Source organism: Dama dama, chromosome 5, assembly GCF_033118175.1.
Source record: "Dama dama isolate Ldn47 chromosome 5, ASM3311817v1, whole genome shotgun sequence".
Taxonomy (NCBI): Eukaryota; Metazoa; Chordata; class Mammalia; order Artiodactyla; family Cervidae; genus Dama; species Dama dama.
Genome location: NC_083685.1, coordinates 48,499,423 through 48,515,576, shown reverse-complemented (window position 1 = coordinate 48,515,576; position 16,154 = coordinate 48,499,423). Strand labels below are relative to the sequence as shown.

The 16,154-nt window shown below is 36.4% G+C and overlaps 1 non-coding gene across 1 annotated transcript; it reads right to left on the bottom strand.

Annotated features, from left to right (window-relative positions):
* Positions 1-13,335: 13,335 nt before the first annotated feature.
* TRNAY-AUA (transfer RNA tyrosine (anticodon AUA)) lies at positions 13,336-13,408 on the bottom strand. The gene has a single exon. It is a non-coding gene; the product is annotated as a tRNA-Tyr (tRNA).
* Between the last annotated feature and the right edge of the window lie 2,746 nt (positions 13,409-16,154).

Below are 16,154 nucleotides of genomic sequence, written 5' to 3'. Positions count from 1 at the left end.
TCCATGAATTCCAAGATTAGGGATGCCATCCAGTCAACCAGTGATTTTAATCAATAGTGTGGAAAGAGAAGAAAATGGGAGAAGAAAAGCTCTCACCAGTACTCATCAAACTACTTCTCTGCAACCCAAGAAAATTGAGTGTATCACATTCTGACTCCTGTTTCTTTCCCTTTCATAATCTTTGGCTTGATTATGCTTACATAGATGGAATCCTCTTGAATATAACTTTGTAATTCATAAAAAGAATTAACTTTGCATAAGTCTGTGTCCTATGACTAGAAGAATATTAATCTAGATATTCTTATCACTCTATAGGAGATTGTTCCAGTAATTGAAAGTATTCAAGTTAACTTTAGATAATAGGAGAGATCTTGGGGATCTTTCAGCTAAGCTTCTTCATTTTAAATATTGGACAAAGTTGTTAAATAGTTTGCACAATATCACTTAGCTTATTTATTTTGGATGAGGACTGAAAGCGTGGTCTACTGCCTCATTCTCATACTCATTCTAGTATATCTCATTGCATTTCCATTCTCTTCCTCTCTTCTCTTTCAACATAATTATCCTTGTCACCACTTTCTAACCATCTGACACTTTAATTAAATTTTCTAACATCAGAATCTAAAAGCTGTTGAGCATGCATTTTATTTAATTGTAATTCACTGTTTTAGAGTGGTATTTCCCAAAGTATGTTCAGCTCAACCCTAACCTTATGGAAGTGTTCTATATAAAATATATTTCTGGGAAATTAGTTTGAGAAATGTTGTGCATTATGACTTCTCTGAGATGTATAATAGGCAATAGTGCAATAAATGCTATATGAAATAAATCTTTTGAATAGAAAATGCTTTAACTTTGCTTGAACAACTATTTTTCACATTTATATATATATATATATATTCTCTTTCCCCTGTCTGCCTCCACCACTCAACAGCTCTGTGTACTATTTGAGAGAGCTGCCTTGAAGTCATATCCTATTACTCTTAGGAAGTTTCTCAAACTGAAGGAAGGATCAATTAGGAAATAATGTCTTATATTATTAAGACTTCCAGATAAAAGTCTGTTGTCAGAATTGAAGATATCTATTCATTGATTCAATAAAAATTGTTAGGTACTCTGATAACTACTAAATTATAATATCTAAGTTTAAGCCCAGTAATATTTTTTTAGGCTCCACAGGTAAGAGTGATTAAGATGTCCAAAGGAATGATACTTGGCGATAAATAATTTTCTCCATTTTAATTCAAAATGCATTTTAACTGATAGTCCATATACATGACTATATATCTAATTCACAAAAATTTTAATATGAATTATACTGATTCTTTTCAACATAAAATTATAAATGGACAACCTCATATTTACAAATCTGATACCTTTGTTTATCAGTTCAGTTCAGTTCAGTCACTCAGTCATGTCCAATTCTTTGCAACCCCATGGACTGCAGCATGCCAGGCATCCCTGTCCATCACCAACTCCCAGAAGGTACTCAAACTCATGTCCATCCAGTGGTGCCATCCATCCATCTCCTCCTCTGCCGTCCACTTCTCCTCCTGCCCTCAATCCTTCCTAACATCAGAGTCTTTTCAAATGAGTCAGTTCTTCACATCAGGTAGCCCAAGTATTGGAGTTTCAGCTTCAGCATCAGTCCTTCCAGTGAATATTCAGGACTGATTTACTTTAGGATGGACTGGTTGGATCTCCTTGCAGTCCAAGGGACTCTTAAGAGTCTTCTCCAACACCACAGTTCAGAAGAGTCAATTATTCAGTGCTCAGCTTTCTTTACAGTACAACACTCACATCCATACATGACTACTGGTAAAACCATAGCATTGACTAGATGGAACTTGGTTGGCAAACTAATGTCTCTGCTTTTTTACATGCTGTCCAGGTTGAACATCGAAATTCTAGGAATCAGCGAACTAAAATGGACTGGAATGGGTGAATTTAACTCAAATGACCATTATATCTACTACTGTGAGCAGGAATCCCTTAGAAGAAATGGAATAGCCATCATGGTCAACAGAAGACTTGGAAATGCAGTACTTGGATGCAATCTCAAAAATGACAGAATGATCTCTGTTCATTTCAAGGCAAACCATTCAAAATCATGGTAATCCAAGCCTATGCCCCTACTAGTAACACTGAAGAAGCTGAAGTTGAATGGTTCTATGAAGACCTACAAGACCTTTTAGAACTAACACCCAAAAATGATGTCCTTTTCATTATAGGGGACTGGAACACAAAAGTAGGAACTCAAGAAACACTTGGAGTAACAGGCAAATTTGGCACTGGAGTACAGAATGAAGCAGGGCAAAGTCTAATAGAGTTTTGCCAAGAGAACACACTTGTCATAGAAAACACCATCTTCCAACAGCACAAGAGAAGACTCTACACATGGACGTCACCAGATGGTCAACACCAAAATCAGATTAATTATATTCTTTGCAGCCAAAGATGGAGAAGGTCTATACAGTCAGCAAAAAAAGACCAGGAGCTGACTGTGACTCATATCGTGAACTCCTTATTGCAAAATTCAGACTTCATTGAAGAAAGTAGGAAAAACCACTAGACCATTCAGATATGACCTAAATCAAATCCCTTATGATTATACAGTGGAAGTGAGAAATAGATTTAAGGGACTAGATCTAATAGATGGAGTGCCTGATGAATTATGCACAAAGGTTTGTGACATTGTACAGGAGACAGGGATCAAGACCATCCCCATGGAAAAGAAATGCAAAAAGCAAAATGGCTGTCTGAGGAGGCCTTACAAATAGCTGTGAAAGAAAAAGAAGTGAAATGCAAAAGAGAAAAGGAAAGATATTCCATCAGAGTTCCAAAGAATAGCAAGGAGAGATAAAAAGCCTTCCTCGGCACTGAGTGCAAAGAAATAGAGGAAAACAACAGAATGGGAAAGACTAGAGATCTCTTCAAGAAAATTAGAGATTCCAAGGGAATATTTCATGCAAAGATGGGCTCAATAAAGGGTGGTAATGTTATGGACCTAACAGAAGCAGAAGATATTAAGAAGAGCTGGCAAGTATAAACGGAAGAATTGTACAAAAAAGATTTTCATGACCAGATCAGCACGATGGTGTGATCACTCACCTAGAGCCAGACATCCTGGAATGGCGAGTCAAGTGGGCCTTAGGAAGCATCACTATGAACAAAGCCAGTGGAGGAGATGGAATTCCAGTTGAGCTATTTCAAATCCTGCAAGATGATGCTGTGAAAGTGCTACACTCAATATACCAGCAAATTTGGAAAACTAAGCAGTGGCCACAGGACTGGAAAAGGTTAGTTTTCATTCGAATCCCAAAGAAAGGCAATCCCAAAGAATGCTCAAACTACTGCAAAATTGCACTCATCTCACATGCTAGTAAAGTAATGCTCAAAATTCTCCAAGCCAGGCTTCAACAGTACATGAACCGTGAACTTCCATATGTTCAAGCTAGTTTTAGAAAAGGCAGAAGAACCAGAGACCAAATTGCCAGCATCCACTGGATCATCAAAAAAAAGCAAGAGAGTTCCAGAAAAACATCTATTTCTGCTTTATTGACTATGCCAAAGCCTTTGACCGTGTGGATCACAATAAACTGTGGGAAATTATTAAAGAGATGGGAATACCAGACCACCTGACCTGTCTCTTGAGAAACCTATATGCAGGTCAGGAAGCAACAGTTAGAACTGGACATGAAACAACAGACTGGTTCCAAATAGGAAAAGGAGTACATCAAGGCTGTATATTGTCACCCTGCTTATTTAACTTATAGGCAGAGTACATCATGAGAAACGCTGGGCTGGAAGAAGCACAAGCTGGAATCAAGATTGCTGGGAGAAATATCAATAACCTCAGATAGGCAGATGACACCACCATTATGGCAGAAGGTGAAGAGGAACTAAAAAGCCTCTTGATGAAAGTGAAAGAGGATAGTGAAGAAAATTGGCTTAAAGCTCAACATTCAGGAAACTAAGATCATGTCATCAGGTCCCATCACTTCATGGGAAATGGGGAAACAGCGGAAACAGTGTCAGACTTTACTTTTGGGGTCTCCAAAATCACTGCAGATGGTGATTGCAGCCATGATATTAAAAGACGCTTACTCCTGGGAAGGAAAGTTATGACCAACCTAGATAGCATATTAAAAAGCAGAGACATTACTTTGCCAACAAAGGGCCATCTAGTCAAGGTTATGGTTTTTCCAGTGGTCATGTATGGATGTGAGAGTTGGACTGTGAAGAAAGCTGAGCACTGAGGAATTGATGCTTTTGAACTGTGGTGTTGGAGAAGACTCTTGAGAGTCCCTTGGACTGCAAGGAGATCCAACCAGTCCATCCTAAAGGAGATCAGTCCTGGGTGTTCATTAGAAGGATTGATGCTGAAGCTGAAACTCCAGTACTTTGGCCACCTCATTCAAAGATTTGACTCATTTGAAAAGACCCTGATGCTGGGAGGGATTGGGGGCAGGAGGAGAAGGGGACCACAGAGGATGAGATGGCTGGATGGCATCACCGACTCGATGGACATGGGTTTGAGTAAATTCCAGGAGTTGGTGTTGGACGGGGAGGCCTGGTGTGCTGTGATTCATGGGGTCACAAACATCAGACACGACTGAGCAACTGAACTGAACTGAAGTTGGTCATAACTTTTCTTCCACAATGCAAGCATCTTTTAATTTCATGGCTGCAGTCACCATCTGTAGTGATTTTGGAGCCCACAAAAATAAAGTCTCTCACTGTTTCCACTGCCTCCCCATCTATTTGCCATGAAGTGATGGGAAAAAGATGCCATGATATTAGTTTTCTCAATGTTGAGTTTTAAGCCAACTTTTTTACTCCTGTCTTTCACTTTCATCAGGAGGCTCTCTAGTTTTTCGCTTTCTGCCGTAAGGGTGGTGTCATCTTCATATCTGAGGTTATTGATATTTCCTCAAAAAATCTTGCTTCCAGCTTGTGCTTCATCCAGACCAGCATTTCTCATGATGTACTCTGCATATAAGTTAAATAAGCAGAGTGATAATATCCAGCCTTGACTTACTCCTTTTCCTATTTGGAACTAGTCTGTTTTTCCAAGTCCGGTTCTAACTGTTGCTTCCTGACCTGTAACAGATTTCTCAAGAGGCAGGTTTGGTGGTCTGGTATTCCCATCTCTTTAAGAATTTTCCACAATTTGTTGGGATCCACACAGTCAAATGCTTTGGCATAGTCAATAAAGCAGAAATAGATGTTTTTCTGGAACTCTCATGCTTTTTCAATGATCCAATGGATGCTGGCAATTTGATCTCTGGTTCCTCTGCCTTTTCTAAATCCAGCGTGAACATCTGAAAGTTCATGGTTCATGTACTGTTGAAGCCCCAAGTGTCTCTTATATCGATAAAGGAATATTATATTTTTTATTCTATATAGAGTTTTTTCTTTCATGCCACTTTAGCATATTATTTCTAAAATGCAAACACGATTCTGTGATTCATATTTGCTGTGTTTGAGCACTAAACTGCTTAACATGCTCCTTCTACAATCTGATGAGTAAACCCCTACCAAACTTCCTCTTTTGTTCTATCCCTCATCAATTTCATGACTTCAGTTAGGGAATTTCTTTCAGTTTTTCTATTGAAATGTTCTTTTTTCAACTAATAGACTAGAATTTTAATCTTAACTGCACAAGTAATAATAATGAATTAAATCTACGTATTTTTATATGATACACCAAAAAATGTATAGCAACTGTATATCAGCATATGGACTTTAGAGATAAATCAATAAAGCCAAAAATGAAATAACTTGTATGTAAAAACTTTAAAAAATTTGGCATATTTGAATGTGCATTGATTGATAACAATGTTGCAAAGCTCATGTGATGTTTGAATAAATCATGCTTTGGTGTTCAGTTTTTATGTCTTAAAACTGGGAATATTTTAATGTGATTTTATATTTTCCTCCAGGCATTTTCTGTTGGTTTATCTGCTCATGCTGAAAAGTGAATTTGAATAAGAAATGTTGCCACAGTGTATACTCAAGATCTCAACCACATATATCTTTATTTTCCCCTAGAGCACCTATTATATAAATAATATCTGAGATAAAACCAGGAAAAAAGATTAAATGAAACAATAAACTTTGAGGTTTTTTGTTTGTTTGTTTGTTTGCACTTGGAAATTTTATTTATATTTACATTACATAGAATTATATTTTTCAGCTTTCAAATCCATTTAAGGCCGAGAAACCATGAAGCTAGTGATTACTTTCTTCTATGTGTTTCTACATAAAAGTTGTTTTATAAAGCATATTTGCATATATCTTTTAAGGAATATGTTAACAATAACTTCTAAAACTTGTGTAGTGTCTGATATACTTTTTAAAGAACAATGATGCTGCTGCTACTAAGTCGCTTCAGTTGTGTCCGACTCTGTACGACCCCATAGACGGCAGCCCACCAGGCTCCCATGTCCCTGGGATTCTCCAGGCAAGAACACTGGAGTGAGTTGCCATTTCCTTCTCCAATGCATGAAAGTGAGAAGTGAAAGTGAAGTTGCTCAGTCGTGTCCGATTCTTGGCGACCCCACGGACTACAGCCTACCAGGCTCCTCCGTCCATGGGATTTTCCAGGCAATAGTACTGGAATGGGTTGCCATTGCCTTCTCTGTTAAAGGGCAATGAGGCTAAGGGAAAATATTTCATTCATTCAAATGTTGCTTCAGAGTCTACAAGATTGAAGATTATGAAAATGTTTTACTAAGAATCTGTAGCTAGAGATGCTTTAAAATTAAAGGAAGATCAGAGCAAGTCTTCAAGCACAAACATTCAATTATCTGTGAAGTTTTTGTTCACTATTATTTTCAATTCAAGGGAAAAAAAAAAAAAAAAACCTGCCATCACTGACTCACAACTCTATCATCCAATCTTCTCTTCATTTATAATGGTTACTAAAATTTTTAATAATCTCAGTAGTGAAATAAAATGTCAGTTACAAAGTTAGGCAAAACAAACAAACAAACAAACAAAAAACAAAGGCAAAATTTGAAAGGTATTTCTTATGCAAATGACATAGAAACTCGCACTAAGACCATTTTTTAGCAGCTACTTATTTATGATCCAAATGTTTCTGTTACACTTCAATTTTAAGTTGGGTCTCAACTTCATTTCACATTCTTGATCAAAGTCATTTCTTCTCACCCTCTATCAAAACCTGTAGGAGGCAGCTCGTTTTTATCTCCTCAAGGTCCTGGTCTGTTTCAGCCCTGTTGGACTCACTGTTCTGTTAATTGCTATAACACAATAGCTCATATTGCATAGAAATACATTCAACTTTTAAAACTCTCCTTTTCTTTCATGTTCTTATTCTTCTGTCTCCAAATATTGAGGAGGAATTTTAATGACAGCAAACATATCTCTGATCCTCTTCCCATCCTAAAGTTACCTAATATAACTAAATAAGTGAGAGACACCTAGCATGATGATGGTTGGAAAAGAAGTTGAAAAATGTTTTTATGGGGAGCATCTGAAAAATAACTTTTGGTTGCAAAAAATCTATTGCCTTTTATATGCTCTAAAATTCTAAGTGACTTTTTTCATTCTTTCTCTACTTTTATAACTGTCAATTTTTCTGTTTACCTTTATCTTGCCCATGACATTCCTAAAATTTATTTGTATCCATTTATTTGATGAACAGCATTCAAAGCTAAACAGTTTGCTGAAATCTTGATTTATATACTTCAAATTAGATAATATATCAATAGAATATATTTACAATAAAGCCAATATAAGTAAGTGATACAAAGAATAGCCACTGGAATTAGTTCTTTTGAACTACTCCTTTTGCCTTTTGCTCTTTTTCTCACAAATGACTTCATGTATTAAAATATGCCATTAAAATAGGCTCTGTCTGTTAAGAAGTGAATTATTAACTTTCCTTGTTTTACTATTGCTCTCATTCTGAACCAATGTAAATTTAGACCAGTGAAAATGAAGTGGTTCTTGTTTCCCAGGAGTTTTATGAATAATAGTCTTAACCATACATAATGAACCAGATGCTTCTGAGAAGGAGTGTTATTTTTTGGAAATAAGTGCTTGGGGAGGCATCTCTTAGGTCACTAGAGTGCTATTTAGTGCAGTATAATAATAACACTAAATGAGTGTACTCTCCTAAAGGGTGGATGGGCTTTCTTAAGCATTTCACTTTCCATGGTATCTGTGATATATGTGAAGGCTGAATTGTTGTTCCCCACTGTGATTTGAAGGTCTTAAATAAAGTTATACCTATGTTTTGTGTTGGTCACAGCCTATTAATAGGATGTTATTGATTAAAGAGTGACTGGGAACTGAACAGGGCCCTTTACTGCTTGTCACAAGTTCCCAATCTCCCACAGACATTTCCCTCCCTGGAGCTAGTGTTGTGGCTGGACCAGCCCTTGTGGCTCTTATTGTGACTACAAGATGCATCTTAGCAACAACCATTTATGCAACTTGGACAAATAAGATTTATTTATAAGTCCAGGAGGGTACACAACACACCTGGGGCCACACAGGAAGAGAGAGAGTGTGGACTGGCCTTTTTTGGGGTAGAGGGTGAGATGTCTAGGTTTTGAGGATTTATTTATTATCTATTGGTGAATTAAAAATATAAGAACAAGAATGAAAGCATGGGGAGAGAAATGAACGGTCACTACAGAGGTCATCTAGGGATTTCTGTAAAAGGAACTTCATGAGTGGGGTGCCTAGGCTCTGTACCTATTAATAGTTGTGTAACTCATAATGTGTTTATATAAGACGGATGACTTTGAAATGGATACCTTGGCAATCAAAAGCTTAATGTCAGTCACTTACATTACACCCTATCTGCTTTTGGGTGCCTAAAATTCTTTTAGTAAAATAAAACTGCCTTAAATCCCTATAAAGATTTTTTCTAATCTAAATATCTTTGTAACAGATAATACATTGAAAACGCATGAAGTGAAGTGAAGTGAAGTCGCTCAGTGATGTCCGACTCTTTGCGACCCCGTGGACTGTAACCTACCAGGCTCCTCCGTCCATGGGATTCTCCAGGCAAGAGTACTGGAGTGGGTTGCCATTTCCTTCTCCACGGGATCTTCCTGACCTAGGGATCGAACCTGGGTTTCCTGCATTGTAGGCAGACGCTTTAACCTCTGAGCCACCAGGGAAGCATAACTAGGTATAAATAGTGTATCAAATGGGTGTAAGAACACATTTTCAGAGCAGAGGGAGTGGAGAAAGGAGAGAAAGAAAGAGTATGAGAGGCTGCACTACCTGAAGGACAGAATAAAAGAGACCCATGAAAACAAGAGCATAATTTTAAAGGAGTTGAATTCATTAAGATACATCACACCAATTTTAAAATGTTATCTTTGGTAGAAGAAATAAGGTAACTAAGGTTTAGAGAAATAATAAAAATGATTTAAAATCTTTCAGTGAATTGATAAAGCTAATAATCATTCTTTACTACTATTATAGTTTTTAATGCTGACTACATGCCAGTACTATGCTTTGTGTTTTGAATAAATTATGTAATTAAATCTTTGTGTCATTCCTAACTATAGGTTTTATTACTATTTTTACTACATAAGTAAACATATTGGCCCTTTGAGTTCTCAGAAAATGTATGATAGATTATTATTTTAAATGGCATAGCAGCAATGCAAAATAAATATGGTTGATTTCAAAGTATATGATCTTTACTATATAAATAGCACTTTTTAAGAGAAGTTTTTATATAGGACATTTACAAAGAAAATTTAGAAAACGTTATAAAGAGGGACAATGTAAAATCTTTACATGACCTTTGTGCTATTCTCATTGCTCAGTTGTGTCCAAGTCTTTCTGGCCCCATGGACTGTAGCCCACCAGGCTCCTCTGCCCATGGAATTTTCTAGGCAAGAATACTGGGGTGGGTGGGTAGCCATTTCCTACTCCAGGGGATTGTCCTGATCCAGGGATTGAACCCCATCTCATGCATTTGCTGCATTAGGTGGGTTCCTGCATAGGTAGATTCTTCACCACTAGCGGCCACTTGGGAAGACCTTTACTGAATATCAAAAGTGAAAAGATGAGGGTCAGTAGATATTCTTCAGCAACATAAAGTATCATCAGCATACTGATCCTTTAGTAAGTCTCAAACCACGTATTGGCTTTTAGACTTCCAGAAGCCAAATGTGCACAGTCCTGCACTGGACTCCTGGGAATGAAGCTCTGAAATTCTGGTGTTCTACATATGTATTTGAAGGGCTTCCCCGGTGGCTCAATGGTAAAGAACCCACTTGTAATGCAGGAGATGCAGGAGATGTGGGTTCAATACCTGGGTCAGGAATATCCCCTGGAGGAGGAAATAGCACCCACTTCAGTATTCCTGCCTGGGAAATCCCATGGACAGAGGAGCCTGGTGGGCATAGTCCATGGGGTCGCAAACAGTCAGACATGACTGATCACAAATATTTGAAGAGACAGGAACTGGTTCCTAGAGAGGAAATCCAAGTCATTACCAGAGGTAATGCTTTTCTGTAACACATCCTGAAAAGTGTTAAACTTCTTAATAGAAAAAATGCAAAAGCTAATGTTCTAAAAAAAACAAAAAGCAAGTATGTTATTTATAGTTTTATTACTATGTTATTGTCAGGTAAAATCTGGCATTCTGAAATCCTTTCCCAACTAAGATAAAATAGGAGCTGAAAAGCTGAAATGCATTCCAAGCTTTCTAAGACCAATCTTGAAGAAATTCTTTAAAATTTTCCTCTTCTAGGAAATGGAGCAGTGATTACATTGAAATGACTCAGCATCAATAAAGCAAGCTGAGTGGAGGTGTAGAACTTGGATTTGTCTTTTTCCCCCTCCCTCTGTGAAGGACCAGTCTTATTTATTTGATCACCAAAGATTGGGTTTCCTTGGACACAGACTAGTGTTTGCACTAGGTATTTTTCTTGGAGCGGAATTTGGGGAAGAAAAAAAAAAAACAACACTTGTGAGGGTGCAAGGAAAGAAGGATTTGCTGATGGAAAAGTTGAAAGTAAGCTAGGATGCCCCTTCAGAGATGTCTAAAACAGAAACTTGGCCAATGGGCCTTTGACTTGAAAGGATCAATCATTGGATGAAGGCCACGAAGGAGAGGAGGAGGGAAAGGTCATCTTGAATGGGGCAGCTTCCTCTTACAGAGGATAGCCTTAGAGAGAGTCTCAGCTGTGAGCTATCAGCAGACAACACTCCAGCACCCAAGAAAATTATCTCTTCGTGGCCCCCACCTAAATACCCACAACAATGAAGAACTAGCAGGTGTGTGTGTGTGTGTGTGTGTGTGTGTGTGTGTGTGTGAGAGAGAGAGAGAGAGAGAGTGTATGTATATGTGTATGTGTGTTTGGGAAGGAGATGTACAAATATTTCTAATAATATCTATTGCAATCTGTTTGTTACACGAAAAAAATACTGTTTTTGTTGTCATATGCAATTTGATTTAAGACAAAGAGGTGACAAACATAAAAGTAATTTACAGTGCATGTGGGTACACAAGAAACACCGAAGAATCAAACCTCTTGAGTTTGCACTCAGTATTGCCAAATAATGCCATTTATGGATTATTCGTAATCACAGGTCCCTTGACTGTGTCTGCAGTTTTAATTTCCCTGAGGTGAATTTTTCCAAATCCTGCTAACATTCAGGTTGCGCAAAATGTGCCGGCTGCCCCAAGGCAAAGGGCGAAAGAGGTGAACTGAATATTAAAATGTCCACAGTAGTCAGTTTTGCTGCTTATCAGTCTCTCCTGGAAAAAAAAAAAAAAAGGTGGAAAACAACAATGCAGCTCAGCAGTTAAACTATGGAATCAGTCATATTATGAAGTAAAATATATTCTGAGATTTCCATAGATAAGCTAATTAATGACTGTCTTAATTAGGAAAGATCTACAAAAAATCTTTCCTGCGCCAAGGGTTTTCGTCTTCAACTTACCTTTTCAGTAATGTTTATGAAATGAGTTTTATTCAAAATGCAAAATATTGCATCTGTTATTGACTCCAGACCAAAGGGACTTTTTCAATATCCTGTCCATCTTGTACACCTCTGTTTATAGAAGATAGACAAACTTACCTACACTGATGAATTTTTTCAGGAATGACTAGGTTTATCATCTTGTTACAATTACAGACCCCCCATAGTCTTTAAACATACCCATACTATCAATGAAATCACAATACCCAGTGTGGATAATTTACATGTCCAATTCTGCATGTTGGGATAGTCCATCCATGACTGTATAGCAAATGTATGAATCACTCTTTGTTTAAAGATTTATTTATTTTTGGCTGTACTGGGTCAAACCATACTTTCATAAAGTCACATACATTACTGTGTACTGAAGGATATCTGTAATATCCATGTCAGCAATGGGAAGCAGAATATCTTGGACAGAAGAGACATAATAGTTATAGAAGCAATAGCATGTTTAAAAATTTCAAGAGAAAGTATATTGGATTATACAATAAGTTTTCTGTAAAACAATGCAAACTTTTCCTGTCTAGTAAATTAATGGAGAAATTTGGCTCTATCTATATGTTAATGGGGAATAACTTAATATATTATAATTGTAAAATGCCTTAAAGTTTGGATAGCCATATAATGAAAAGCATTTTGCATTCTATGTATAATTCCCAACACTTTACAGCAATGTACAGATGTCTCATTGAATCTTATAACTAGGGATTTGTTAGATCTCACAACAGTACTCACTACTACCATTGTACATTTAATTCTCTTAAAGGAAATGTTTATGACAGTTATGGGGCTTCTTAGTTGGTCAATCAATTCCAAAAGGTTGCCAGTGCAGTGACATGGAAACAATAACTTCAGAGAAACATGGTTGTAAACGATGGCATCCTGAAATTATTAACTATGCAAATGGATCAGCAGGAATACCTAGATACAGAGGGGACATAAAAAAAAAAGAGAGATATACTTAAAAAAGACTTAACTGTGGTCAATTGTAATGGCCAAGGAGAATTATGAGGTGCTGGTGGTTTAGTCACTAAATCCTGTCCGACTCTTGTGATCCCATGGACTGTGGATACTAAATCTGAAGACAACATTGTTCGCACATATATATATATATATATGTTAATATGTGTGTATATATATTTTCAAAATTTTAATTAAAATAATATTTTAGTATTTTTAAAATTATTGACAAAGTATCTTAGAATTGAAAGTATGAAAGTGAAGTCGCTCAGTTGTGTCTGACTCTTTGCAACCCCATGGACTGTAGCCTACCAGGCTCCTCCATCCATGGTATTTTTCAGGCAAGAATATTGGAGTGGGTTGCCATTTCCTTCTCCAGGAGATTTTCCTGACCCAGGGATTGAACCCAGGTCTCCTGCATTATAGGCAGATGCTTTACCATCTGAGCCACCAGGGAAGTCCCAATTGAAAATATAAACATATTCAAATGAGAAATAAAAAGTTGGATAATAAAATTGACCTTACATTTAGATAATGTAATTGACCCTATATTTAGGTCAACTGAAACAATTTAACAACAAAATATGAAGCAATCCATAAAATTATAATCCCATAGTAAAATTTCCCATATAGTCAATTCAATATAGTAGTTCAATGATTTTTAGTAAAGAAGGATTACTTTAATTTAATTACTTTAATTAAAAAAAAAATCCCTCAGGATGGCTTAAAAACTACTTTGAAAGTCATTGTTTTATTTTCATAGTCATGGATCCATTGGCATATTCTTCCCTTAAGGATAAGCCTCAAATATTTGAGCATACCAGTATTTTTAGCTATTGGCTGCAATATCAACTTCATGTATTATATACTTAGATGAAAACAACTTTAGGTTCTTTATATGGTGCTGGAAGCCCCAAGAAAAATAAATTCTGTGTTTTATATATTTGTAAACATTTATTTATCTGATTCAAACCAATAGTCACCTAGATTTTTTTATGTTATTATATATTCAGTAGACACATTTGTTAATGTTTATGCTGTCTTAATATATTAATATTGCTTTAATGCCTTAAGAGGACTTCCCAGGTGGCTCAGTGGTAAAGAATCTGCCTGCCAAGCAGGAGACAGGTTCCATTCCTAGGTCTGTACGATTCCCTGGAATAGGAAGTGGTGACCCACTCCAGTATTCTTGCCTGGGAAATCCCACGGATAGATGAGCCAGACCTGCTACAGTGCACAGGATCCAAAGAGTCGGACACAACTTAGCAAATAAACAACAGCAGTAAAATCTTCAAGTAAGACAGGTTAAAAGGAAAGGAAATATACACATATATACTTTATAAACTTGACTTTCCAAGATATTATTTTTCACAGATTTTTATAATATTGTAAGCTTTATTTAGAGGGCAAATACTACATACACAGAAAATTCTGAAAGAAAATAGATGGTTTGGAAAAATATGCATATGTTCAACTAATTATGACATTTCAAAAGTTATCACACTGATCATCCTACTATCTTGCAGAGAAAAGTCACATTTCTTATATGTTGGGATGTGCTACAACAAAATCTTCAATCATGCAGAAAGCTGTTTTCAAATTTCCATTAAAAAAAAAAAGCAGGCACCATTTACATGATAAATTACTGTGAGACAAGAATCTTAGCTGACTACCCAAGTGCTTGATTCTGTTATCACTGATTTGTCCTTCAGTCTACAACAGAATGAAAATGAAGGACTTATAACTAATTGTGCCAGGAAGCAGAGCTAATTTCCTTATACTGCAAAAAAAAAAAAAAAAAAATACATTGTAAGCTATTAAACTTGAGAGAGAATAATATCATGAGTAATAACAAAGTATTATTAATGTCTTTATTGTCCTACAAAGTGCTTGATTGCTATTCTTAAGTAAATTTTCTTCTGAAAAGTTTTACAGATTTTCCTAAAAAAACAATGAAAAGCATAGGTTTCAGTTAATGAAGTTTTAAATGTCTAAAGAAATTTTAAACTTTTTTATTTTAGTTTGGAAATCAAAAACCTTTCTATAGAGGATAAATAGAATTTAATGTCTTAAATTTTAACCATTTATTTGAAGCTGTATTTTAAAACTTTTAACTAAGAATCACTTTTTTTTCCATTTGCTTAACTTGATTAATTATCAGGGAAATGAAAATTGAAATCACATTATGAGTGCATTTTATATATAACAGACTGGAAAGGTTAAAAATTAAGTTAAAGGAATGTATTGTGACTGATATAGAACACTGGAGCTTCTCAACCACTGTTACAGGGAGAAACCATTTTAAAATTCATTTTCAAATTGTAAAACCAAACTAAAATGGAGTCACTTAGGTCAGGGACAAAATGGAGGAGATCAATGAGGTGCATAAAGGAAGCAACATAGCTTCACAGGAATTCACAGCTCTTCTCAGAAATCAGCAGAAGACACCAGCTACTCTCCAAACTCCAAGGTTGCTCATGATGTCTCTGGACTTCCTTATTCCACTGACTCAGCTACCCTTCCACTAGGCAACCAACCAGCTGAAAAAACCAAATGACTTCTGTGTTTACTCCACAAAAATCCCTTACTCTGTGAGCACCTTGAAACTCACTGCTCTCTTAGCCTTGCGTTTCCCAGTGTGGTGATCAAAGCCCTTGCCATAAACTCATCTTTCTGCTTGGTTTTGTTCAGTGTGCAGAGTTTGGTTTTAACAGTATTAACCAGTGCAGTTAAGTGGGATCTAAATAATATACTTGTTTATTTATAATATGATATCATAGTTGTTATTATCCCCTTAGGAAGAGAACCTAAAGAAACTTTTGAGCGTACACAGAGGGACTTCTAAATATAAACTTTTCTTAATGTTTTCAATTGTGCTGTGGCTACAGTTTTTTTGTTTGATTTTCTTTTAAACTGGTCAGATAATTTTCACATACATAGTATATTTGTAATACATGTAACAACAACAGACATTTTAGTTTCCTTTCCTTTTCCCTTCCAGGTTTGTCTAAAAATTAGGTTTACTGAAATTCGTCCAGTAAATTGGCCACCTATAATTCTAGCTGTAGCAATGTCCTTCATTAGGAGGTAAGTAAGGCAATATAGGGGAACTTCTCTGATGGCTGTGGTAAACCTGACCATGGTAAAAAAAAATCTGTCTGCTAGTGCAGGAGACATGGGTTCAATCCCTGAGTAGGGAGGAT